The following is a 25179-nucleotide window of genomic DNA, read 5'->3' as shown; positions in this document are numbered from 1 at the left end:
TGACCCAAGCCCAAATCAACTACCGCCCACTCCAGCACCAACCCCTTGGCAGGTCAGAGGTGGCCTTGCCTTGGGGACCTTGACTGCGCCTGGTGGAAAGGATATGTAAGGTTAACTGTGCCTTCTCTGGAGAGAGTAAGGGCAGAGGGGAAAGAACCAGGTTGTTGACATATCCCCAATCCCTCCGCTCCTGACTTTCCTGCTCAGTAGGAAGTCGTTTGCCTTTTGGAACTGGCTGTAATGAAAGGCTGTTTCCCGGGCTCAGCCGGAGTAAATCGTGAGGCCATTCAACAGACATCGTTCTGGATTCTGGGATGAGCAAAACGAACGCTTTGCTCCTATGGAACTAGTAGGCAATACATCAGAAGATACATGAGTACATAGGGTGATTTGCTAAGGTAATAGTGCCCTCAGTGATGAATTATGGGTTAGAAATACTGCGGAGGGCGCTGCTGTCTACGGGATAATAAGCAAAATGGCTGAGAAGGTGACAGCCTGGCTGTGAACAAGAAGCCTCAGCCCTCTGGCAGCTGGGAGGAGATAACAGCAAGTGCAAAGTCCCTAGGCTTACTTGGAAAACAGTAAGTTAGGGCAAGAGGAAATGGTAACCCCACCTAGGGCAGACAGGTCTCCATCCTTCAGCGAGGAGTTAGGGGTGAGCTGACCCCAACCTGGAATGAAACTAGATCCTGGAGAGCTATCCAGGATTCAAGAATATGAGCAATAATGGATAACTGCTAAAAACTAATACTATGACTATTTTTCTTATTCAGTAACCTCTTGAGTCTGCCTTATATTAATATTTTCCATACCTCACCTCATTACATCTCACAATGATCCTTTTAGATAGGAAAAACACAAAGTGTTATTCACACTTTCCAGATGAGGAAACTGTTGCAGAAAGGTGCCATTACTTGGCAACCAGCCAGGAACTGAAATCTCTGATTCCTGCCTTAAGAGAGGTGTTTATTTTCTTGGGCTTTTTAGTGGCAGTTAGCTGTAACTGTGCAAGTGTCCTTTTTGCAGCTGGAATCTTCTTTCTGTTCTTGCATCTTTCTCACTTTCTCTCCCAACTCATCCCGTTTGGAAAGAGACTAAAATGATTTGGCAATAAAAATGGTAAAAGTTTGGAACAAAAGAAGGATGAGAAGTACTGCTCTGAAGTGCAAGTTCATCCTCTTTCTCAGAAATTCCTCTGTTTACACCTCAGAGAAGTGACACCAAAATGGCAGGAGCAGAAAGCTTCATTGGAAATAATATTTCCAAGAACATTTTTAAAGCTCCCCTTTCCCCTTTAAAAATTTAGCAGTAAGGAGAGGAATCTAGTTTCCACATTTTTCTGTCTTGTTTCCTTCCCAACTTTTAAGACCCTTCCCATCCTAACTTTGACTGTAGCCCCATCCAGAGAGAGCTTTCCTTCTCTCAGTGTTTACTTAGGATTTTGCTCCTTGTTCCATGAACTGTAGTTGTACTGTTTCCCCAACCACACTAGAAGAAACACTTTGAAGCCTAAGATATTTGAGCAGGCTATTTTTTATTCCTCAGGGTACAAATTAGGATCCCAGGGGACACGGGTATGGGTGTGGCCAGCAACCCGTTGAGTCTTGAGCTGTGGACACTTTGGAGGCCACTCCAAGGATCCAGGTTGAATGAGGGCATACTTGGTAGGATTTGAGAGTTTCATTTATCCCTATATTGTGCCAGTCATGTGGAAGGTTTTATAGGCCTCTCCAGACCAAATCCACTTTGGATAAGCATATTACATGTTGAAGCGTTCTCTTCGCTCTCTCTCTCTTTTCTTTCTCATTTTAAGGTTTTGTCCAAATTACCAGTAGTTTCTCCAAGGGAAGGCTTTCCTAGAAAATGAATGTCAGAGAAATAACTTTTGCTGAACTTCAAGCAGCAGGTTCCTTATAGAAAACATCTGAAGCATATGACTTTATGGCAGTTGCTTAGTTATGTAAGTGTAAGAGTAATCTGATTGTTTTTCTAGCTGAAAGGTAGCAAAATTGCCCTTTGGTTTATTTCCTCACTCCCTATCCTAAACGGGGTCAGTGTGTTTGGAGTTCAGCTTCTGTTTCAGTTGGAAAGTTCTCCCTAATATCTAACCCAAGGGGAATATCTTCTGCCCCTCCATCCTCAGTCCTCACCTTGAACAAGAGAAAAAGCAAGCTTCATGAATCATTATAGAGAGGAGCACTACTGCCTCTGGGTCAGGACAGCAAGCAGACCTCATAGCCATCAATCCGGATGTCATTGTGTCCATGGACCTAATAATATGTAAGAATTGCTTTCTCAAGTCCACTTTAGAAGCTAGATGGCGGGGGCCTGGAGCTAGTGGTAAGTAAGAATGAGAATACCGGCTTCCCACTTTATCTTGACAGCTAAGGACACTGATAGATTTATAAACCCCAGAGGAACTGAAGAAGTTTCTAAATCTGAGTGGTCTACCCCCTCTTCATAATCAAGTTCCATGATGCTAGAATCTCTAGGAAGTCTCTCATAGACATTTAGAGGACCTGAAACATGACCTGAGAGTCTGCCCATCCTCATTTTACAGGAAAATAAGGCTCAGACAGGTAAAGAAATTTGCCCAAAAGTCTCATGGTTAGCTCGTGGTAGAGCCGAGATTGTGCTGTGGCTGCCCAATTCCTTACTGGGGCTCTCTTCCACACACTCGTGGCCCCAGTCCCCCCAACTGCAGTGCATGATCTAACATTTAGACTCTTATGCAGCCACTCGCAGCCCTGAATCTGCATTTCAAGTCTATAGATGAGTTTCAGCGTCCCTTTGTACAGTACCCAACAGGTAGAGAACTCTACTGCACTGACTAAATAGTTCTCTGTTATGTTAATAATCACCTCTGAGCCAATCATAACAAATGCAGCTCTGTACTCCTCAGAGATTTATCTCTTGTGTGTTTATTTTTCCCTTTCTAAATTTTCTAATATCTTTTGAAAGCATTTCAAGTATATTGCTGCAAAGTGACACATGAAAATTTTCTTTCTGGGGGACAAAAAGAGGCTGGGATGAAAAACAAAAGCAAAAGATGTGAGATTTGTTCCAAAGGTTGCTGCAGAAACAGTTGTTGAGGCAAGTCACCTCACCTGTCTAGACTCAGTTTTCTTGTTCATTGGAGGAAGGTTTGTAACTCAGCGATCTCCAAGATCCCCCCTGGCTGAAAAGTCTCAGGATCCATGGAAAAGTCTCAAGGACAAGGTGAATGTCTCTGAAGGGAAAATAGATCTTGCCATTAAACAAGTTTGAGAAAAATTAAATGTGACTAAGACTAAAGCATGTCCATCAGTTTCTCAATCAACACCTAGTTCCTGTTCTGCTTTCTGCTCCCTCCTCCAAGACTCAGGCTGAAACCAAAGATTTTGATGGTGAAGGCGTAGAAGAGATGGAGGGTCTTATTCCTGATAGAGCCCCGTTGTACTTAACTTGTTTCTCTGTGTTTTTGCCTCTTGCATCATAAGACCTGAAAGATCAAGAAATAAGCCTTTTGTTATCTCCATACCTTATTTCTAAAATTCACTGAACTCCTGTACTGCCTTCAGATCACAGTTTAAATGTCACCTCCTCCAGAAAGCCTTCTCTGATTCCCATCCCGTCTTTGTCAGCCCCCTCCCATGTTATCCTGTGCTGCTTTCTTTCACACTACTTGTCTGACTGTAATGTGATTGTTTACCTTCCTGGATTGTAAGTTCCTTGAGGACAGTGTTCGTAATAAAGACAGGGTGTTGGTAACAAAGACGTCCATAAGGATTAGCTGAATGGATGGAATTAATTGGCCCCACCAGCCAGTTCTGAGATAGGCAGGTGGGTAGCCCCTTGAACTCTCAGGGCTCTATCCCTTTGACCAATGCTAGGGGGCGCTGTAAGCCAGAGAACACCCGTTCCCTCAGCCTGAAGCCTCAGCCGGTCTCACTGAGAAGGCGGGAAAGGCACAGTTCCACACAAGTCAGTGGGGTGTGGGTGCCTTTGAGTGGGTGAAGCTAACCCCTCCCGTCTGCAGTGGTCACAAAGCTCTCAGTCAGCATCCCGTCTGGGTCTGCAGCTGCCCAGCTTCTCCACCCCCAGGCTGGCCACATGTCAACCCAAGGGGAGCCGTGCTCTCAGGAAGCTACATACTTGTGAATCATGGCTTTGGGGGGTATTGGGGAGACCTGGGAATAAAACAGAGGATTCCATGGTCCTTCTCTTCCAGGGCAGAGCTGGCCTCTGAAAACTGAAACTGGAGAAGGTCCTAAGATGTGTGTCATCTCTGTGGACGAGTCGGGAAACACCTCTCTTTCCTGCCCCTTCTCCTCCAGACCCCAGCCGCCGCGCCTTCCCCCAAACCCACAACCTATCTGAAAGTCATTGCATTCAAAATAGTCTCTTCCGAGCAACAGACAGCCCTGGTCCACCCTGCACCGTGAGCCCTGCCCGGACCCTCAGCAGGGCTGCCACCCGGCACTGTGGGATTACGGACCTAAGGTGGCGGGCACTTCAGGTTCTGTCTGTGTCTGGCACCAGCAGGGAGTGAACACCTTGCCTTGCTTCCATCTGGAGCCAATTTCACAGCAGTAAAACTGCAGGGCGGCTCTTCCCCCGGCTCTCCCCCATCCCTGCCAGGGAGCGAAGACCCCTTAGTGTGAGTCTCTGGCTGAATTCCCCTGAATCCTGGGGTGTCGGCATCTCTTTTTGCAGGGAGCTACTCCCAGAGATTTTAAACCAGAAAACACATATGCGTAGTGGAGACATCTTGTGCTCCTTTTCACTGGGGTAGTGGGAGATGGCAACAGAGCTAAGGTTCCAGCACTTGATCTTTTTTGTTTTTAAGTGACTGTGTACTCAGTTGGTTGACTGTTTCTGTGAAGGGTAATATGAAGTGGAAGCAGAACTTCTCCTCCTCGACCCTGTCTTAATGTCTTCCTTATGCCCATGGAGTCCGTGTGTTTTTCCTTTAAAAATGAGCAGCTCCTTTGTGGTTTCTTTGAAGGTTGCACGCTCAGCTTTGCACGGAAGACGCACACGAGTGTCTCTGCCTGCTGCTCTGTGGCTTGGGAGGGAATGGGGTGGTCAGACAGATATAGGATTGTTCTGCTGTCAGACTGGGCTAGAGATCCCATTTCTGCCAAGGTGCTTGAGCCCTTTTTGGTGGAACCTGCTGGAACTGAAATTGACTTGTCCTATGCAATGGGGACGCCATTAAACACATTCTTCCTCAAACTCGACTGCTGAGACTCCACTCTCTCTGGGTTTTTGCTTTCTGCTTCTCCAACTGTACCTTCTCTGTCTTCTTTGCAGACTCTTCAGGTTCTTCCTGCCACTAAAATATAGGTGTTTCCCAATTTTGTTCAAGGATCCCTTTCATCCCTTCCCTTCCCTCCTAGTTTCCACACTCCCCCTGGCTAATCCCACTGTCTCCCCTGGACCCACCTCCCACTCTGGTCTGTCAGCTGCTATAAGCAGCAGTATTCCTCTGCTGCTTATAGCTCTGGTCTAGACCCAGTTTCCCCTGGACAGTTGCACTTGGAGGTCCCGTGGGCTCCTCAGACCCCTAAGGGCCCAAACTCACTGTCTTCCTTTCAGTCCTCTCTGGCATGACCCATCCCTGCCAGTGACACCATCACTCACCAAATCCTGTAGATTCTCATTCCACACATCTCTTCTAACCTTCACTTCCTCCGTCTTTCCACCATGTCTGCCTTGGATCAGGCCCCCATAGTCTTTCCTGACAATTTCAATTGTCACATAATTATTCACTCTGTCCAGAGTATTTCTCTATCAAATTCAACTTTTGGACTGCTTCTCATGTTAAGTTTTTCAAATATAAATCTGAAGTCATGCTGTCTTTGGCTTTAAATGATTCACTGGTTCTCCATGGCTTTCTGAACAAAGTCTTAAGCTCCCAAGAAAGGCTCCATGTGCTCTGGCTCATCCTGGGGCCCCCAGAGGAGCACCATTCGAGCAGAATACATTTTGACTGCTATCCCTGCAGTTACACAACAGCATTTCCTGTCCTATGTCCCCATTCAACCTATGCTTCCAACCTATGTCTCCATTCAACCTGTGCTTCCAACCTATGTCCCCATTCTCATCTTCAAACCTTTTGTGTTCCAGCTCTCAGTTACACAACAGCATGTCCTGTCCTATGTCCCCATTCAACCTATGCTTCCAATCTATGTCCCCATTCTCATCTTCAAGACTTTTGTGTTCCAGCTCTTAGTCTCCTGCCTCTGAGGCTTGTTCACACTGCACTCTGCGTGGAATCTACCTTCCACCCCTGTGTTCCTGACCCTCCTCTGTCTCATTTGTCAGGATCTTTATCGTTCTGGATTCACCTTGAATTACCTCATGGATGTTTTTCCTGACCCTGTCTCTGCCTCAGCAGATCTGACTGCTCCTCTGAGGCCTCTCCTTCTTCAGTCCCCTCCCGCTCACACAGAACCCCAGATTCCCGCCGGGTTCCTCCCGTACTCTCTTGTCCCTAGTGGTTGGTAAGTCTTTCTCTCCCTTAGACAGCAAGCACATCCAGGCCCTTCCTCAGTCTCTAGCACAGCATCTGGACTTCATCCTCATAGGCACTTTCCAAATACTGAGAAAATAAACTAACCAATGAATAGCAGAGAAAATGGGGGGAAGGACAGTCAATGTATCAGCTTCACAAGTTCATCATAACAGGGGTTCTGGAATTCAGCTTCTTGAGTCCAGAAAGTCAACTAGATACAGCTCCAAGCTGATCAGTCCCGGGAACACTAGGACTCATAGGAGAACAGCAACCCAAGCAAACTACATTATCTTTGTTTCCTATGAGAGATATAATTGTCATGTAGGATAGGATATGTGTGTCAATATGACCCTCATATTTTTTCCTGATAACCATAGAGAGCTTCACATGAAGCTGGTTTCTCATCAGAAAGCGTTGGAACACAGGGAATGAGGTCAGAAGGGTATTTCAGCTGAAATACTGTAGAATTCTCCTTCTCACTGAGAAATCCTTGACCACGAGGGTGATGTGCCCACAGCTGCTGGCTAGAGTCCCTCTGCCTGTAGAGTGACAAGGTCATACACATATTGCCAACTTTGGCTCCTTTGGTCTTTCCATTTTTCTGCTCCAAACTTGCCACTCCTGGCTTCTTTTGCCTAGACTTTTTCTGTACCAGGAATATTATGATCCATTTGGTTTCTATATTTTCGATTGTAAGTCACCATCCTATAATGACCCTCAAATTAGCAAGTTTGGGTTTTGGATTTTGAATTCTCCTCTTGCTGTGTTTTGATTTACTGTGAAGCACTTGCATAGCATGTGGATTTATAGCTTCAGTGCTCGGAAGACAGACAGCCTTCTTGCCACTGCTCTACTGTGAAGACCCTGGCAGTCTCTGTTTGCCTCACAGCTTGTGTGTCACAGTGTGATCATCAGCTCTTTGAAGGAAAGTATACGGTTCTCACCTTCCTGCCCTCCTTCCTTCCAGTTTCCTTAGACACTTACTGGGTGACCACTGGTATGCAACAAGCACACGAGGGATCCAAGTGAACAAGGCACAGACCACCCTCAAGGAGTTCCCAGTCTAGCAGGAGAGAAAGACGTGAAAACAATAGTGGGTGGCATGATCTGCAACAGGAGGGTCAGGTGTGCCAGGAGTTGGGCCACCCAACCAGGGAATGGGGAGATGTTTGGAAACCCATATTAGAGTAAGACAGAGAACCGGAGGTGAGACAGAATTGTGGGTCATCAAATCCAACCCCTATGGAAAAAGGCCCAGAGATGTGGGCTTCTATATGGTCACACAGGATTGCTGGCAAAGACAAGGCAAGGAATCAGACCCCTTAGTATCTCATCATCTTCCCATCACTCCAGATTTCTCTAATTCATGGCTGGGCACATAATAAATATGCCATAAATAATTATTTTCCTGTCCTGTAATGTTCATCAACCTTGGGATGATAAACTGGAAAGGTTTCTAAGACAAGAGAAAGGAAAGGGAACTTGCATTAATGGAGTACCTGCTACATATAAGGCATTTTCAATACAGTGTTTCCTCCAAAACTCACAACCCTAAAAAATAGGTATTATTATGTCCATTTTATAACCAAGAAAACTGAGGCTCAAAAATTAAACTGCATGTCCAATTTCTTATAAGGAAGGGAGTGGCAGAACTATGATTCAGACCTAGAGGCCTCTTTCCACTCTTTTTGGAGACTGAAAAGTCACTGTATCCATAGGTTCATGGCCTGCGGGTGACTTCCCCTTCGGCTTTTGGGTTCCCATTGGGTACTCAGAGCTCTTGATCTTTGTGTGATAGAGCCAAGCAGGGGACATGGTACCTTTTGAAGGAGGGCCATTGAGGGAGTGTTTATGCATCATCTCTTCTTTGACCTGGTTTGCAGGGCAGATGAGACAGGAGAAATCATAGAGCAGGGAGTATCTGGTGTAAGATTATGGCCTTCATGACTGAGTGATTGCTACTGGAAAATTACATTTGTATTACCAAAGAAGGGCCCAGAATCCAGAGGCAAGCTGATAAAATATTGGTCAGTATTTTTAAACAGCTAATGAATATGACTTCATTTCCTTCTGAAATTTTAAGCATAAGATTGAGGCAGTGTACCAGGTTTTTATCTCAGTTGTGTCACACACAATAGCTGAGTGACCATGAGTAAATCAATAAACCCTCTTTCTTTACATGTAAAATCAAGGGTTTAGATTTTATGACCTCTCATAACTTTCCAGTGGGAATATTCTGGAAGGCAGACTGACAGAAGGCAGAGGGTTAGGGACCAAGGTTTGTAATGTCCATAAACCTGGGTTTTGATCTTTCTTGACTTTTTCATACTGTGACCTTGGATAAGTTCCTTAACCTCTCTGAGCCTCAGACCAGTTCAGTTCAGTCGCTCAGTCGTGTCCGACTCTTTGCGACCCCATGGCCTGCAGCACGCCAAGCCTCCCTGTCCATCACCAACTCCCAGAGTTAACTCAAACTCATGTCCTCAGATATATAATGGTAAAACAGAGGAGCAACTCGTAGGATCTTCATGAGGATCAAACGAGGTGCAGAGAATAAGGCTCTGGCACAGTGAGAACCTGTGTGGACCAGGGTGTGGCCCTCCAGATACAGAGATGAATGAGATCCTTGTGGTTGAGTCGCCTGCTGTCTGATGATCTTTGTTTATTAATGAAGACCATGTTCCCATGTCATATCCCCTTTGACCATGTCCGTAATACCCAGAGAAGGGATGCGGGAAGGGAGGAAACAAAGAAAGCAATCCTTGATAGTAATAGCTAATTCCTATAGTGTGCCTATGAGATGCAGGGCATTCTTCTAGGCAGTTTTCGTATATTAATTCATACTCATCTTATAGTGAAAGCTGTGAGGTAGACGAGCTTATCCTCACCATCCCTTTTTTCTTCAGGTGTAGAAACAAAGCTACAGAGAGATTATGTAACTTCCTCAAGATCACACGGGCAGGATGCTGCAGTGCTTGGATTTGAATCCAGAGCAGCCTGGCCCAAGAGTCCGTACTCGTAACCACCCTGCCAGGGTGAAGGTGAACATGCAGAAAATAGCAAGGATACAAGGAGCCAGTGCCCAGTGTCTGTCACTGGGTGGGTCTTCCTTCCCAGAAGGCCTTGCACCCATCAATCCAGGTGTTTAGGAATCAGCTACGGGCCCTGTCAGTAGGACACTTCATAGGCCAGAGAGTACATCAGCAGGCCCTACTGAAGAGGATAGTCACGGGGTCGGTGTGATTTCTGCCTTGGGTTGAGCACAGAAGCTAGAATCAGAACAGTTACTGAAATTCTCTCTCTTCTATCTACTGAGTTTATCTCTAAACTTACATTTATTCCCTATAAAATGGGGGCAAACATTTAACTCACAGAGGAAGTTTTAAGCATCAAAGTAATAAGTAACTAACACTGGCTGAGGATTTATTATGTGCCAAGTCCTGTTTTATATGTACTTTACAAGTATGCATGTATTTAATTCTCAAAGCCCTAAGATGTAGCAACTGTTATTATCATGCCCATTTTACAGAAAAGAAAGTTGAGGCATAAAGAGGTTCAGAAACGTGGTCAAGATCACACAGTTAATAAGTGGTAGAACCAGAATTGTGCTGCTTACCACTGCCCTGCACTCCAGTGATGGGTTGAAAACATTTTGCAAACACTAAATGTCACTATTGTCTATTCTCTCATTTCCATGTCTTAAGTCTTTGTTCACGCTATTCCCTTGACCTGAAGTGTCTTTACTCCCCTTCTGGCTACCTCTTACTTGTCTTGTGGGATGAAAAGTGAGGTTCCAGAACCCCCCATGATGTGTTGGAGCTGCCTCACTCTGGCTTGTGAGTGAGAGCTGATAGTTAAATTTTCTGGAATTTTGCCAGTCAGTTGTTAAACATAGGCATTATTAAAAATGCAATTGTATAAACTTACAATCAAACAAATTATATTAAAAATACAGTCATGAATATTTAAAACCCATCACTTCCTCATTATTTTATTCTGTTATATACTCTCATCTATGCTCTTGAGGTTATTTCCAGCTATTGTGCCTGTATGACAAAAACAGCCTTCCCAATTCTGCATTCAGTGACATCATACTGGTAATTTAAAATTGGCTATGATTGAAGAAGGTCCATTAGAGTAATTGCCAGATGCTACAAACCAGGCTTTTGGTCTTGAAGAGCTAGTTGCTAAGTATTTACCAGCACATCACTGCCGTTAATTAACTGTGCTCTTGGACAAGTAACCTTTCTGTTAATTTTCTCATCAATAAGATGGAGACAGTATTAGTGCCTACTTCACAGAGTTGTGAAGAATAAACATGATACATGGGAAAGATTTAGCAGAACTCCTAGTACAGAACAGCCATGAATGAGTGGACATGGTCAATATTATTATTAAAGCAAGCTTATTATTATCATTAAGTCATCTTCTTGTGCAAGTAGCCTTTCCTTCCATCCAAGCTGGGTCCCACCATCAAAGATTATCTGTAACTTGATTTTCATCACAGTACACTGGGATTATCAGTTTCTGTGTCATTTCCCCTCTTTAAGAAGTAAGCTAGCTAACGAAGTCTGAGTTTTCTTTTCTGAACACTTAGCCCAATGCCTGATGCACAGTAGGACCTCAACAAACTGTTTAGATTATTAGTGAGCAAAGTGTTTAGAAGCTTCTAAAAAACCAGAATTAGGGAACTTGAGGTTTCTCTAATCACATTACAAACTTTAAGAAATTCTTCTCCACATTCAGGCACTGCTGGAATATTATGTTTGGGGTTCATGCCTTGGGAGTACCTTGTCATGTGGTCATTTTGGAATTTCAGGAACCAAAAGTCCCCTGTTTTGGTGCCCAGACAGACCTACCACACACTGAACTCTCTTATGACAAAGTTCTCAGTGTGGATAATATGCAGCCCCTGTGATGGTTTTAGCGTATCTAGGAAGAATATGACCAGTAACTTTCCAAACCACTTGAAGGTAGCTGGAACTGCCTCTGCCTCAAGTATTTAGAGAAAAAAGATCTTGATGTCACATCAACAAACTCTTAAAGAGATTGCACATACCTGGAGTGCTTTTCAAGGCCTAGGAGCCAGTGATTGCAGGCTGATTTCAGGCAGAAGGGAGGGGAGAGGCCAAAGGCATGTTGAAAAATCATTTTTTGTCTGTTGTTCCTTTGTATGAACTGGTTGCTGGCTTATGCAACACCCAGTAATTAAAATGGCTGGAATGCTTTGCATTTTTACAGCAACGTGAAGGCGGCTCAGAGGCCTGGAGCTGGAGCCAGCTGGAGGCCCAGTGATCCTACCCTGGCTGCCCCTTGGCCTGGCAGAGGTGGTTGGCATCCGCCTTAGGGTGGGGGTGGTAGGGAGGAGGGAGGAGGTCAGAGGGCTCAGGAGTAGCCCCCTTCCCCCGTCAGGTGCACCCAGGTGCACCCACCTCTAGCAGGAAGATGCGCGTGGGCCACCCACCTTCTGGAAGCCTGTAATGACGAGGGGTGCTGCCGAGAAAGGGTGAACCCTGTACCAGGTCCTCTGCTAGTAACGTTATGTATATTATCTGATTTCAAGGAAAAAGACTCGGACGGTATCACCCTTCTGCTCAAAACTCTCCGGATCCCTCATGCATTTAGAATGAATTCTGAATGCCTCCTGCCTCCATCCCCAGCATGCTGTAGTCCCTGCCATCACTGCCCCCGCCTCCCCTGCTCTCCCTCCTGCTCACCATGTTCCCACCATGCTGGCCTCCCTTGCATCCTCTCCCCAAGCTCCGCTCAGTTCCGGCTCCAGGACTGCCTTCATCTCCTCCCTTGGCCTTCCTCAGTCCTGCCTGGGCTGGTTCCTTCTTGTTATTCAGCATCCAGCTCAGATGTCACCTTCTCAGAGACATATGCCCTGGTTGAAGTAGGACACCCACCCCCAGTCACTTATGCCTCCCTCTGCCCTGTGTTTCAGATTTATTTCCTTTTTGCACTTACTGCTATCTGGAAACAAAATCTTATTTGCTTATTTTTTATTCGTTGTCTTTTCCACATAAAATAGAAATTCCTTAAGGTCAGGGCCCTTGTCTGTTCTTTCTCTGGTGTATCCGCAGCACCTAGATCAGTTCAGTTCAGTTCAGTTCAGTCGCTCAGTCGTGTCCGATTCCTTGCGACCCCATGAACCACAGCACACCAGGCCTCCCTGTCCATCACCAACTCCTGGAGCTTACTCAGACTCATGTCCATTGAGTTGGTGATGCCATCCAACCATCTCATCCTCTGTCGTCCCCTTCTCCTTCCGCCTTCAATCTTTCCCAGCATCAGGGTCTTTTCAAATGAGTCTGCTCTTCACATCAGGTGGCCAAAGTATTGGAGTTTCAGCTTCAGCATCAGTCCTTCCAATGAACACCCAGGACTGATCTCCTTTAGGATGGACTGGTTGGATCTCCTTGCAGTCCAAGGGACTCTCAAGAGTCTTCTCCAACACCACAGTTCAAAAGCATCAATTCTTCAGCACTCAGCTTTCTTTATAGTCCAACTCTCACATCCATACGTGACTACTAGAAAAACCATAGCTTTGATTAGATGGACCTTTGTTGATAAAGTAATGTCTCTGCTTTTTAATATGCTGTCTAGGTTGGTCATAACTTTCCTTCCAAGGAGTAAGCATCTTTTAATTTCATGGCTGCAATCACCATTTGCACTGATTTTGGAGCCCAGAAAAATAAAGTCAGCCACTGTTTCCACTGTTTCCCCATCTATTTGCTATGAAGTGATGGGACCAGATGCCATTATCTTAGTTTTCTGAATGTTGAGCTTTAAGACAACTTTTTCACTTTCCTCTTTCACTTTCATCAAGAGGCTCTTTAGTTCTTCTTCACTTTCTGCCATAAGGGTGGTGTCATCTGCATATCTCGGGTTATTGATATTTTTCCCGGCAATCTTGATTCCAGCTTGTGCTTCCTCCAGCCCAGCGTTTCTCATGATGTACTCCGCATATAAGTTAAATAAGCAGGGTGACAATATACAACCTTGACGTACTCTTTTTCCTATTTGGAACCAGTCTGTTGTTCCATGTCCAGTTCTAACTTGCTTCCCGACCTGCATACAGATTTCTTAAGAGGCAGGTCAGGTGGTCTGGTATTCCCATTTCTTTCAGAATTTTCCACAGTGTATTGTGATCCACACAGTCGAAGGCTTTGGCATAGTCAATAAAGCAGAAATAGATGTTTTTCTGGAACTGTCTTGCTTTTTCGATGATCCAGCAGATGTTGGCAATTTGATCTACTACTGTGGGTAAGACTCCCTTAGAAGAAATGGAGTAGCCATCATAGTCAACAAGAGTCTGAAATGCAGTACTTGGATGCAATCTCAAAAATGACAGAATGATCTCTCTTAATTTCCAAGGCAAACCATTCAATATCACAGTAATACAAATCTATGCCCCGACCAGTAATGCTGAAGATGCTGAAGTTGAATGGTTCTATGAAGACCTACAAGACCTTTTAGAACTAACACCCGAAAAAGATGTCCTTTTCATTATAGGGGACTGGAATGCAAAAGTAGGAAGTCAAGAAACACTTGGAGTAACAGGCAAATTTGGCCTTGGAATACAAAATGACCTAGGGCAAAGACTAATACAGTTTTGCCAAGAGAATGCATTGGTCATAGCAAACACCCTCTTCCAACAACACAAGAGAAGACTCTACACATGGACATCACCAGATGGCCAACACCGAAATCAGATTGATTATATTCCATGCAGCCAAAGATGTAGAAGCTCTACACAGTCAGCAAAAACAAGACCAGGAGTGGACTGTGGCTCAGATCATGAACTCCTTATTGCCAAATTCAGACTTAATTTGAAGAGAGTGGGGAAAACCACTAGACTATTCAGGCATGACCTAAATCAAATTCCTTATGATTATACAGTGGAAGTGAGAAATAGATTTAAGGGACTAGATCTGATAGACAGAGTGCCTGAAGCACTATGGACGGAGTTTCGTGACATTGTACAGGAGACAGGAATCAAGACTATCCCCAAGAAAAAGAAATGCAAAAAAGCAAAATGGCTGTCTGAGGAGGCCTTACGAATAGCTGAGAAAAGAAGAGAAGTGAAAAGCAAAGGAGAAAAGGAAAGATATTCCCATTTGAATGCAGAGTTCCAAAGAATAGCAAAGAGAGGTAAGACAGCCTTCCTCAGCGATCAGTGCAAAGAAATAGAGGAAAACAATAGAATGGGAAAGACTAAAGATTTCTTCAAGAAAATTAGAGATACCAAGGGAACATTTCATGCAAAGATAGGCTCAATAAAGGACAGAAATGGTATGGACCTAACAGAAGCAGAAGATATTAAGAAGATGTGGCAATAATACACAGAAGAACTGTACAAAAAAGATCTTCATGACCCAGATAATCACAATGGTGTGATCACTCACCTAGAACCAGACATCCTGGAATGTGAAGTCAAGTGGGCCTTAGGAAGTATCACTACGAACAAAGCACCTAGATCAGTATTCAATAAATATATGTCAAGATAATGAATCTTTACAGCAACCAGGCAAGCTAGACATCATTGTCTTCACCTTCCAGGTGAGAAAGCTGAAGCTCAGGGAGGCTAAATCACTTGCCCGTACACACCCACACACAACCAAGGTCTTCCCATAGGAGGGATGTCCCCAAGGTCTGTCTGATTCCTAAGCCCATGCTTTAGGTGGGTATGCATTTACCTTCCCCCATGAACAGCTTACAAAATAATGGAAAGATGGTGAGTGCATTTCAAGAGAAGGAATCAGGACTCAAGGCTAACTATCAGTGCTTTCATAATATAATGATGGTAGGATCAAGAAATAAGAATGTAAACGCATGATGGAACCCACCCCACTAGTGGTCTATCCAAGTTCTGCCACCTTGCTACCTTGGATGAGTTAATTGCCCTCTCTGAGCATTTTTAAAAAAATGTGCAGTGGGTGTCTGCTTCCACCTCCCCAAGGACAATTATATAACAGTGTGTGAAGCCCCAAATTCTAATACCCTTCTCCTGTCCTGAGATGGAGAGACTGGTATATTGCATGGACCACAAGGGTGGGAGCCGCACCCCAGGGGAGCAGTGCTCTTCTGACCATGTGGGTAACCTCGGCAGTGAGCAGCTGCATTTAGAAGTTGGCCTTTAAAACCCTTTGGGCTGTTGGAGGAAGGGCAGACTTGGTTAAATAAGGAATATTGTCACTACATTGCCTCCATGATAGAAACTTCTTGCTTCAGAGTCTGTCCCAGCCTCACCCCCATCTCCAGGCTTCCTCCTAGCCAAGGAGGATCTGTGTCCTTCCTCACCATGACAAAGCTGTATCTTTTCCCCACTATTGGCTTTTTAAAAAGTGTTTCATTTTGATGTAATTCCTGTCTTTAGAAAAGTTGAAAGAATAGTTCAAAGAAATACCAGATACTTCTTGCCCTTAGAGGTTAATATATTACTACATTTTCTCTTTCCTCTCTCTCTCATACACACACACACACTCACTCACTCACTCACTCACACAACTGCTTAGGAGTTAGCTACAGACATTATGCCTCTTTATCCCTAAGTGTTTCAGTATTCATTTCCCAAAACACAGGCTCCATCAGCTCCTGCAGTGTGGAGCAGCCTAGGCAGTACGGTTTGCATTCCAAACCCCAGCTCTGCCTCTTACTAACAGTGTGCTGTTATGCAGGTTTCACACCTCTGGACCTCAGTTTCCTCATCTGTACATTGGGGACACTAATGTGTCCCTACATCATAGGGTCAATGTGAGAATTAAATGAGATATCCCATGTTAAGGGCTTGGCGCTGTGCTTAGGATGTGAAAACTACACAATAAATAAATGGGACTGTTTTGCCAGATGCTATGGTTTTTTCTTCTTTGAAATGGTTTGACTTCTTGAATTTCTCCTCATCCTTCTTCAGGCCAATTCTCATAGGAGAAAGCAAGACAGGTCCTTTCCTTCATTGCCCTGCCCTTGCTTACTGAACACTGATGCCAGGTCTGACCCTGTTTTGAGTACTGAGATAGAGCAGCTAACAATGCAGACGCAGTTCCTGTCCTTAGAGTTTGTGTTCACATGGTGGGGTCAGAGAGTAGATGTGAAAGCAAATAGATGGACCATTTCAGCAGGTCATAGTGCAGTGAAGAAGGGAAGACCAAGTGACTTTGGGGCCAGGAAGCATGTAGGGGATTTCTTTGGGGTAACCAGAGAGGACTTCTCAGATGAAATCAACGTTCTACTAGATCCTTTTAATCTGAGAAAAATGCCTTCTGGGAACATGTCAGGCACAATTTGGTTGCTCAATAAATGTTTTTCTCATGATTGCGTGCACAGTGGGATGCATGAGAGTTTTAAATCCTCCGCAAAGAATGTAATCATGGGAACACCACTTCTCTACCACTTGCTTGGAGCTGTATACTTCACATCGGTTGTCCTGTCAGCCTTCCCACCCTCCCTCTCAAGTAGGTGTCATTGGCCTCATTTTATAGATGAGGAGACTGAGGTTTGCAGGAGCAAGTTCATTTGCCCAAGAACAAAGATATTCTCTGACTGCATCTTGCACCAAAAATGAGGGTCAGCTTCTTACTGCTCACGGGGACAAAGCAGCAGGTTTTCACTGAGGAAAGAGTGTTGTGCTAGATGACAGAGGCACTTTTCTAACCCCAGCTCTGTGGCCTGTGAGCCTTGAGTTTCAGTATAACCCTCCTTGACCCTGGATGGTTCCTTGCAGTGTCTCCAGCTGAATCAGGTGAGTTCACCTGGTTTGTTACCTTCTCTGCCTCCTCTTACTTTCTCTGCCTCCTCTTTGATGGAGAAACGTAATGCAAAGAGGGAAGAGAATTAGGAAAACAAATGAGCTTGCAGGTACCACCTGCGCCAAGGGATCACACCGCAAACCAGAGAGTGGGTCTGCCTGGGAGGGGCCCAAAGGGGAGAGATGACTGCCCTGCCTCACAGCATCCAGCCTAGGGCCCTGTGCACAGTAGGAGCTCAAGCCTGCTCTCATGTGGACGAGTGTTCTCTTATGCCAGTTAGAAAAGCAATGCCACTGCTGCTGGCTGCCCCTCATGCAGTGTGAAGACGTTGCCAGCTATGATTTGCTGCTCTATTCCAGGATTCCTGTTTTCAGCAGGCCGGTGACATATTAGGGAGTTTCCAAAGTAGGATAGATAGGGGCAAAGTTACCATTGTGGTTAATTGACTGTATTAGTTGTCTATTCCTGCACGACAATATTACCACACCCTTAGTGGCTTAAAACAGCATTCATTCGTTATCTCATGATTTCTATGGGTCAGGAGTCCAGGCCTGGCTTACCTGAGTCTGCTGCAAGGCCACAATCAAAATGTTGACCAGGGCTTTGGCTTTATCTTCCTTGCTCCATGTTTGTGGCTGCGTTGCATCTCCTGTGGATCCAGTTTCTCAGTGGCTGTGGGCAGAAGCTCACCCTCAGCTCCGTGCCCTGTGACTCTCAATGGGAGCTCACTTTATGGCGCTGGCTTCTCCAGTGCCAGCAGAGAAGAGTACCTCCTCCCCAGATGGACACCACAGTCCTATGCAGTGTGACCATGTACACGTGTTCATGGATAATCATATCCACCCCATCTCTTTTGCTGTATTATTGTGGTGGAAAGCATGTCATGGTCCTGCCCACACTCAGGAAGGGAACTATGCAAAGATGCAAATACCAAGAGGAGGGGATAACAGGGACCACTTTGGCTTTCCTTCCAAAAAGAGTGATAAGAATGTTGAAAACTCCAGAAAGCATGGTGTGTGGAAAACAGTCAAAAGTACTTGAAATATTTTACCTGGGAAAGAGGAAAATAATAATAATAATCAACCCTTATATTGCTTTAACTGAGGACTTTTCATATATTAGCTCACTTAACTGTCATAGAACCCTGTGTGGTAGTTACTGTTATCATCCCCATTTTACAGATAAGGAAACTAGGTCAAGATAGTTCAAATAGTATGCCAGGGTGTCACGGCTATTGAGTAGTACTGCTGGGAATTAGACCCAGGCAGTCTGCCTCCAGGGTTCACGCCTGGCAGAGACGGTCAGTCATTGGAAGACAAAGTTGAGTTTCCCCTAAAAGATACTAGGACCAAAGGAGAAAAGCTACCAGGTGGTAGGTTTGGGGCTTACCAGAAGCTCCGAGTCCACATTGCCAGGGCAGAATTAGCCGGCCCTGAGGAGCAGCTGTCCAGGTTAGACTAGGAAGGGTGCGTCTGCCTACCACAGTCTCCGCCATGCCCTCTTGTCTCTTCAACTGAAGCCATAGGTCGGCTACTTCTCATACTGCTGTTTCAAGGCCCCTCGGCCAGGCATTCGGGTAGTCTAAAACTGTGGTCATGGGAGGAGGCAAAGGAGGAGTTGGTCCTCAGTGACCGTGTGCGAGGCTCAGCAATTGTAGGAAGAGAGCCTTAAGACAAGGATACAAGTGTTAAGCAGGTCAGCCTCCACCATAAACTGAGACAAAGGCTCTCACCTCCCTGGGTCTTAACTCCCTTACCTGTTTAATGGCAGTGGTAGCTCTGGTCCTTGGGAGGATCCAGTGAGATCCTGGAGAACAAACTAACTCCTACTCATCCTTCAAGGCCCAGATCCATAGTCTAAAAGAAGCCAGATTCCTGGTATTAGATCTACAAGACTTGAAAACACATGTGTTTTCCTTCTTACTGTGGAGTTTTTGTTCAGAGATAGTTTTGATGGGGGAAGGAGCCCAACCCTTTGAGAAAATAGAAAGGGGAGGACTCATGGAGGGAAAGCGCCACTGTGAGGTCAGGAGTTCTTTTGTTCTATTTTTAAAAGAAAGCTATTCTTCAAGAGGGTGAAAAGAAAGAGTAAGGAGAGAAGCATATTCTGCTGTGGGTCTGCTCTGCCCAAGAATCCCAAAGCAGCCCCTGGAGAAAGGAAAATGCATCCAAAAAATGATCATGGAAACCCTTAAACAGCAATTGTGCTTTGGCCCTACCTCAGACAGTTATCATCAACAATAAAAATAGTTGATGCTTAAGTAGTGTATTTATTTATATTTACAATTTAGCACATATATATTATGTGCCAGGCACTGATATAAGTAGTTTATTATTGATTCCTTTAAGCCTCAGCTCAGCCCTGTGGGGCAAACATATTATCATAATTCCATTTGATAGGTGGAAACTGAAACCCAGAAAGGTTAGGTAGCTCAGCCAAGGCCACACAGCTCATCAGAGCCAGGACTCATGCCCTTACAGTCTTGCTCTAAGACTTGAACCCTTCACTGCTGTCTATTCAGACCCTCCAGGACTGACTGAGCATGGATACGGCACCATGCTGAGTGCCAGGGGGTGAGAGGAAGGAGGAAGGAGGCATGAGGAAAGAGCAGGACCCTAAACGCTGAGTCTCCCAAGCTAAGTCCACTTTCTGGCTGTGGGACCTCAGGCAGGACTCTAAGCAGCTGGGTGTTTCAGGTTAAAAAACAATCAATGGAAGAAGGGAGAAAAGGAGAGACAGAGGGACAGCTGGAGGGAGACAGTGAGGACGGGAGGGAGGAAAGAAATAGAAGCAACAATATTTATAATAGTAGCCTGCTCTTAGTAAGTGTTTATTTTGTCAGGTACTGCTCAGTGCTTTACCCACATTTTATTATTTGATCTCACAGTGACAGCCCTATGACATGGTTAATACTACCATCTCCTTCTGAAGGATAAAGAAATGGAGGCCTGAGAAGTTCATTAGCTTGTTCAAGGTCACACGGCTGGTGAGTTGGGGGAGCCAGGATTCCGACCTGGCAGTGTCATTTTAGTGCCCAGACTCTTAGTCGGTAGCAAAAACAGTAAATATTTGAGGTCAAGGTGTAATCCCACCCATATGCAGGGTTTTTGGCGGATTATAAAACTCTTTGTGGTGAGGTTTCCAAGGGTGGAGATGGGGACAGAAATTTCCGGGGTTCTCAGCCAGCAATTCTCAGCTAACACTTAGGTGGAAAATGCCAAGGTGAACAGAGACGTGAAACAGAAACCCAGGCCAGCCGACGACGGTGCACGGCTCAGAGGCCCCTTGGTGGCCTGGTCCACTAGGGTGGCTCGGTCTCATGAAGCTCTACTCTGGTCACCTGTAATCTTATTCCCCAGGACACACTCCTCAGATGCCCTTCTCATTTACCGCCCCGTCCCCCCAGCGCCACCTGCAGCCATGAAACCCCAACCCAGTTCAGCAAAACACAAACCAGATGCACTGTCCCACACCCGTGAGCTGACAGCTGTTTAATTGGTGCCCGGGCAGGTAGGCAAAAGAAGAGAGAAATCAAGGGAACACACATCGAGGGGCTGATTCAGGGCACATAGGGTTCCAGGTAGATTTGGTGATGCCAGGGGCAGAACACAGAGGTTTGCTCAGCCTTGACGAGAGAGGAAGCTCTTTGTTCTGGCTCCATCTGCCAGGTTTTGCTTTTCTGCTCCCGTTATCTTTGCCGGAGCTGGTGTGTGTGTGTGTGTGTGTGTGGTGTGTGTGTGTGTGTGTGTGTGTGTGTGTGTTAGTTGCTCAGTCGTGTCTGACTCTTTGCAACCCCACGGACTGTAGCCCTCCAGGCTTCTCTGTCCATGGAATACTCTAGGCAAGTATACTGGTGTGGGTAGCCATTCCCTTCTCCAGGGAATCTTCCCAACCCAGGGACTGAACCCAGGTCTCCCACATTGCAGGAAGCTTCTTTACCATCTGAGCCACCAGGGAAGCTCATCATAGCTGGTCCTGAGGACTGAAGGAATCGATATGGATAGCATCGCCATTGTAATCTGCAAAGTGTGTGCCGCCGATAGCCACGTTCTTCCTATTAATGCATTTCTGGGGCAGGCCGTGTGTCGTGAGGGAAAGCACATCGTGAGAACCACGCAGACCTGGGTTTGCCTCCCGGCTCTGCCACCGACCAGCTGTGTGCACCTGGGCCACTCACCACACTTCTCTGTGCTAGGATTTCCTCTCCTGTGAAGGAGGGTAGTAGTGTCCACTTCAGAGGGTCTCGGGAGACGAAATGAGACGCGCCTGATTCACGGAAGGAACTTGATGAAGAGGAACGAGTAGCGTGCTGTCTTACATCCACAGTTCTGTTCCATTGTCATTCCCTCAGGGCAGCCTTCTCTGACCTCTGGGACCAGATAAGCGTCCGCTGTTGCGAGCCGGCACTTGTAGCAATTCTTTGTGGCATACCTCACTTCTACATTTATTTGGATGATTATTTGATTCGTATCAGACTTCCTCACCAGCCATATATGGAGGCAGGAACACTGTCTGTCTTGGACCATCACTGTCACCCCAGTGCCTAAGATAAACCTGGCACACAATAGGTGCTCAATAAATGCGTGTGGGGTAAATTAATGAAGGAAGTGAGTAGGAACTTAATACGCTGGCGTATTCCACTTATTTGGAAAATAGAGTTACAAATAGGTTTTTGTTTTTGGTAGTGAAAGTTCCGGAGTTCATTTTGTTCTTAAGAAATAATTAAGGCATCTTCAAGATTATCTTTAAAATAGTGTCATTCTCGTTAACAGAAGGTTTACCAGGAGCAGTGGTGCAGGTGATCAGGGCCTAGTTGGATTCGTCAGGTTCACTTGACCAACAGAACCAGGCAGCAGACACCTGCTTTGAGCCCCACAGCTGACACCACCCTTGGGAAGAGACGAGGCGAGGGAGGTGTTGCATCAGCTGGGGTCCAGGCCACCCAGACTGGAAGCGCCAGGCACGTCAGGTGGCCCAGGCGTCCTCCTGGTGTTCCTCGCAGTCAGCACACACTCCGAAGCCCAGCTCTTTGCTCTGGTCCCTCCCGCCGTCTGCCCTTCCCTGCTCCCTGTGCTGTCGCCGCAAAGCCCAGCCTCAAGAGCTGCCCCTGGAAAGAGGGTTGGAGCCTCACCTTCCCGGGTGAGCAGAAGGGCCTAGAGTTCCAACAGTAGGCTAGGCAGGACCAGACGGTCCACAGTGAGGTACACCTGCCCGAAGCCAGAGTTCACCCCAGCCAAAACTGAGCATTACTCACCGTCAACATCCCCTAAACCTTTCACAAATCATCCGGGTCCTGAGAAGTGCCAAGGTCAACACTGAGCCTTTCTTCTTTACTCTGCCTCTTGGCTGCGATCTCTTTCCTGAGACCATGGAGACAGAAGTAGTTTGCAAGGGCGAGGCACAGGCAGACAAACAAAAGGATTTCATTCCCTTTCTGCATTTGATTTTGGTGGGGGAGGGCAGAGAGGGGCCCAACTGCACTCTAGCAAGAGTGGACTCTCCTCCTGAAAGCACAGGTCCTGAACAAGGGAAAACAAAATGCTCTCAGGTCAAACATTGTATGCATAATAATTCTTAAAAACTGTAGGAAACTTTAACATTATTAAAAAAAAAACCTGAAAAAATAAAAATGAAATTAAAATAATGTCATCCTCTTTTGCTTGCTTTTTAACATGCTTTCTTGGGTGGAGCTACAGTTCAATGCAAACCTTGGGGATTGCACTCCACCCATTGTAATCCCATGAGAATGTCTCCCATTCAAATATCCTCCAGTCTTTGGGTCTTGCTGGAAACAGAAGGTTAAAAAATGTGGTCTTATATGGCAGATTCCCTTTGCCTGTAGCCTCTGGCCTAGAAAACTGGAAATGAGAACGTCCTTGTCTTTCAGATGACGTGAACGTTGAAAAGTCAATGCTTCTGAGATCCAAGGGTAAAAGCACAGAATTATCTGCTTCCTGCCATACAGCTTCCTGCCTTGAGATGCTGTTTATCCGTTCTTTAACCCTGCTTAACCAGCCAGGACCTGATAGGAGAAAAGCATTTTCTTCTTGGTGTAGAGCCTTCACACCTTCCAGTAATAATTTAGTGTTGTTCACAGGTTTTAGGTGGTATCCCCATCAACTTTTTGTCTTAATAGTTAACTTTCTAGGGCAATAAAAAAATTTATTTGAAAAAAATTGTAAAAAAAAAATATAACCAGCAAATCAGATCCACAAATTCATGGATATTATTGCTTAGATAAACCCAAAACTGACACATCAATAAGAGAAGATAAGAAAGAGTCAATCCAAGGAAAATACTAAGTATTAATAGTAAACTGTTAGGAGAAAATGACAAAAATGAATGTGGAAAAGTAGTGTATGAGCTTTAAGAATGCTGCAATTATATATTTTCTTCTCTCCCTATTAATTTGTGAGTTCTTTTAGGATGGAGACTATCTTTTATTCTTTATATCCCAAGCACTAGCACAGTACCTGACCCAAAGGAGCCCAGTATTCAGTGAAGGTGGGACGTACGGATACAAAAATGGTGAATGAAGAGATGGGCTTGGCATCTTGGGCTGTGACAAACCCACCGAGGCTGAGGTCCTCCCTCAAGTGCCTTGGGAACAATGTACCTGGGAGGACTTTCCTTCCTAAACATGCTTCTGTGAGATAATAGTTGGTAAACTGAGGGTCAGGGAGGCTGCAGGCTGTGAAATCTAATGTGCCCAAACGCTAGCTTCCCCCATCTCAGATTCTTCCCACAGACAGAATGTCTAGCTGCCTGGAATAAAGGAGGAGCTGAGAATATCGGAATCCACAGTGAGGGCACTTTGGATGGGACACACTAGCCGTGTGGCCTTAGATAGGTCACTTCATGTCTCCTTCCCTACAGAGTGAAGTCATTACAGTGAAAGAAATTCTATGATTCTGGGAGGGGTTGGTTCTGAGTTTGAAACCTACAGGGAAGGCAGAGGGGAGGAGGTATGGATAAGCTGGTGCAAGATTCAGGCTTGAAGAACTGTCATCTGTGCAGTCAGCATCGTGGGTTGCCCTGGGTGGTGACATCTGTGGTCACTCCCACTTCAGGAGTTTTCCTATATGTGCCTGTCTGGAGGAAGGGGGTGGCTTCTGCTGCTGGGGCCCCCCACTACCTCAGAGCAGTGAGGGCAGCCTCTCCATGCCTGCTAGGCAAGCAAGTTTGCTTCCACTTGGAATTCTTATGCCTCCCCAGGACCACACTTGACAGATGTGTTCTGTTACATCTGATCCCCATTGGATCCCAGAGGAGGCCACTCAGAGCAGTGCAGAGGGAGGTGGTAACTAGGTTCTCTGAGCCGTGTGTTATGTAGAAAGAATACCTACAGTGGGTCAGAGAGCTCACCTCGAGGTGGCCCAGGGCCACCTGTGTTCAAAGTCCCGCTCCACCGTGGACCAGCTGTGTAACCTCAGGAAAGCCAGATCTCTTCTCTGGGCCACAGTTTCCTCATCTGTAAAATGGGACAGTAAGAATATCTATCTACTTCATATAGAGTTGTTGTGAATATTGAATGAATGTTGTCTGGCACATAGTAAGTGATCTATTTCATTATTAATACCTCAGGTTACTTTGATGATTTAGTGAGATAATGGGTGTATTTATTTCCCAGGGCTGTCTTAACAAAGTACCACGATCTGGGTGGCTTTAAACAACAGAAATTTATTCCCTCACATTTCTGGAGGCCAAAAGTCAGTTTCATTGGGCTGCAATCAAGGTGTCAGAAAGGCTGTGTGCGTTCTCTGCAGACTCTGGTAGAGAATCCCTTCCTTGCCTCTTCCAGTTTCTGGTGGCAGCCAGGATTCCCTGGCTTGTGGCTGCATATTTCTGACCTCTTCTTCCTCCATCTTCACATGGCCTTCTCCTCTGTGAGTGAGTGTGTGTGTGTGTGTGTGTGTGTGTGTGTGTGTG

General features: G+C 45.6%; 1 protein-coding gene and 1 long non-coding RNA gene across 2 annotated transcripts in view; one reads left to right on the top strand and one right to left on the bottom strand.

Annotated features, from left to right (window-relative positions):
• Positions 1-25179, top strand: part of SYN3 (synapsin III) — a 465440-nt gene that overhangs the window by 205312 nt on the left and 234949 nt on the right. The window lies entirely within an intron of this gene.
• LOC122423892 lies at positions 1626-11619 on the bottom strand. Its single transcript, XR_006264238.1, has 5 exons — positions 11559-11619; positions 7484-7562; positions 5626-5722; positions 3108-3481; positions 1626-1856 (listed from the first exon to the last, which is right to left on the bottom strand). It is a non-coding gene; the product is annotated as an uncharacterized LOC122423892 (long non-coding RNA).

The sequence above is a fragment of the Cervus canadensis genome, chromosome 21 (genome assembly GCF_019320065.1).
Source record: "Cervus canadensis isolate Bull #8, Minnesota chromosome 21, ASM1932006v1, whole genome shotgun sequence".
Taxonomy (NCBI): domain Eukaryota; kingdom Metazoa; phylum Chordata; class Mammalia; order Artiodactyla; family Cervidae; genus Cervus; species Cervus canadensis.
This window is presented reverse-complemented; position numbering and strand designations above follow the sequence as displayed.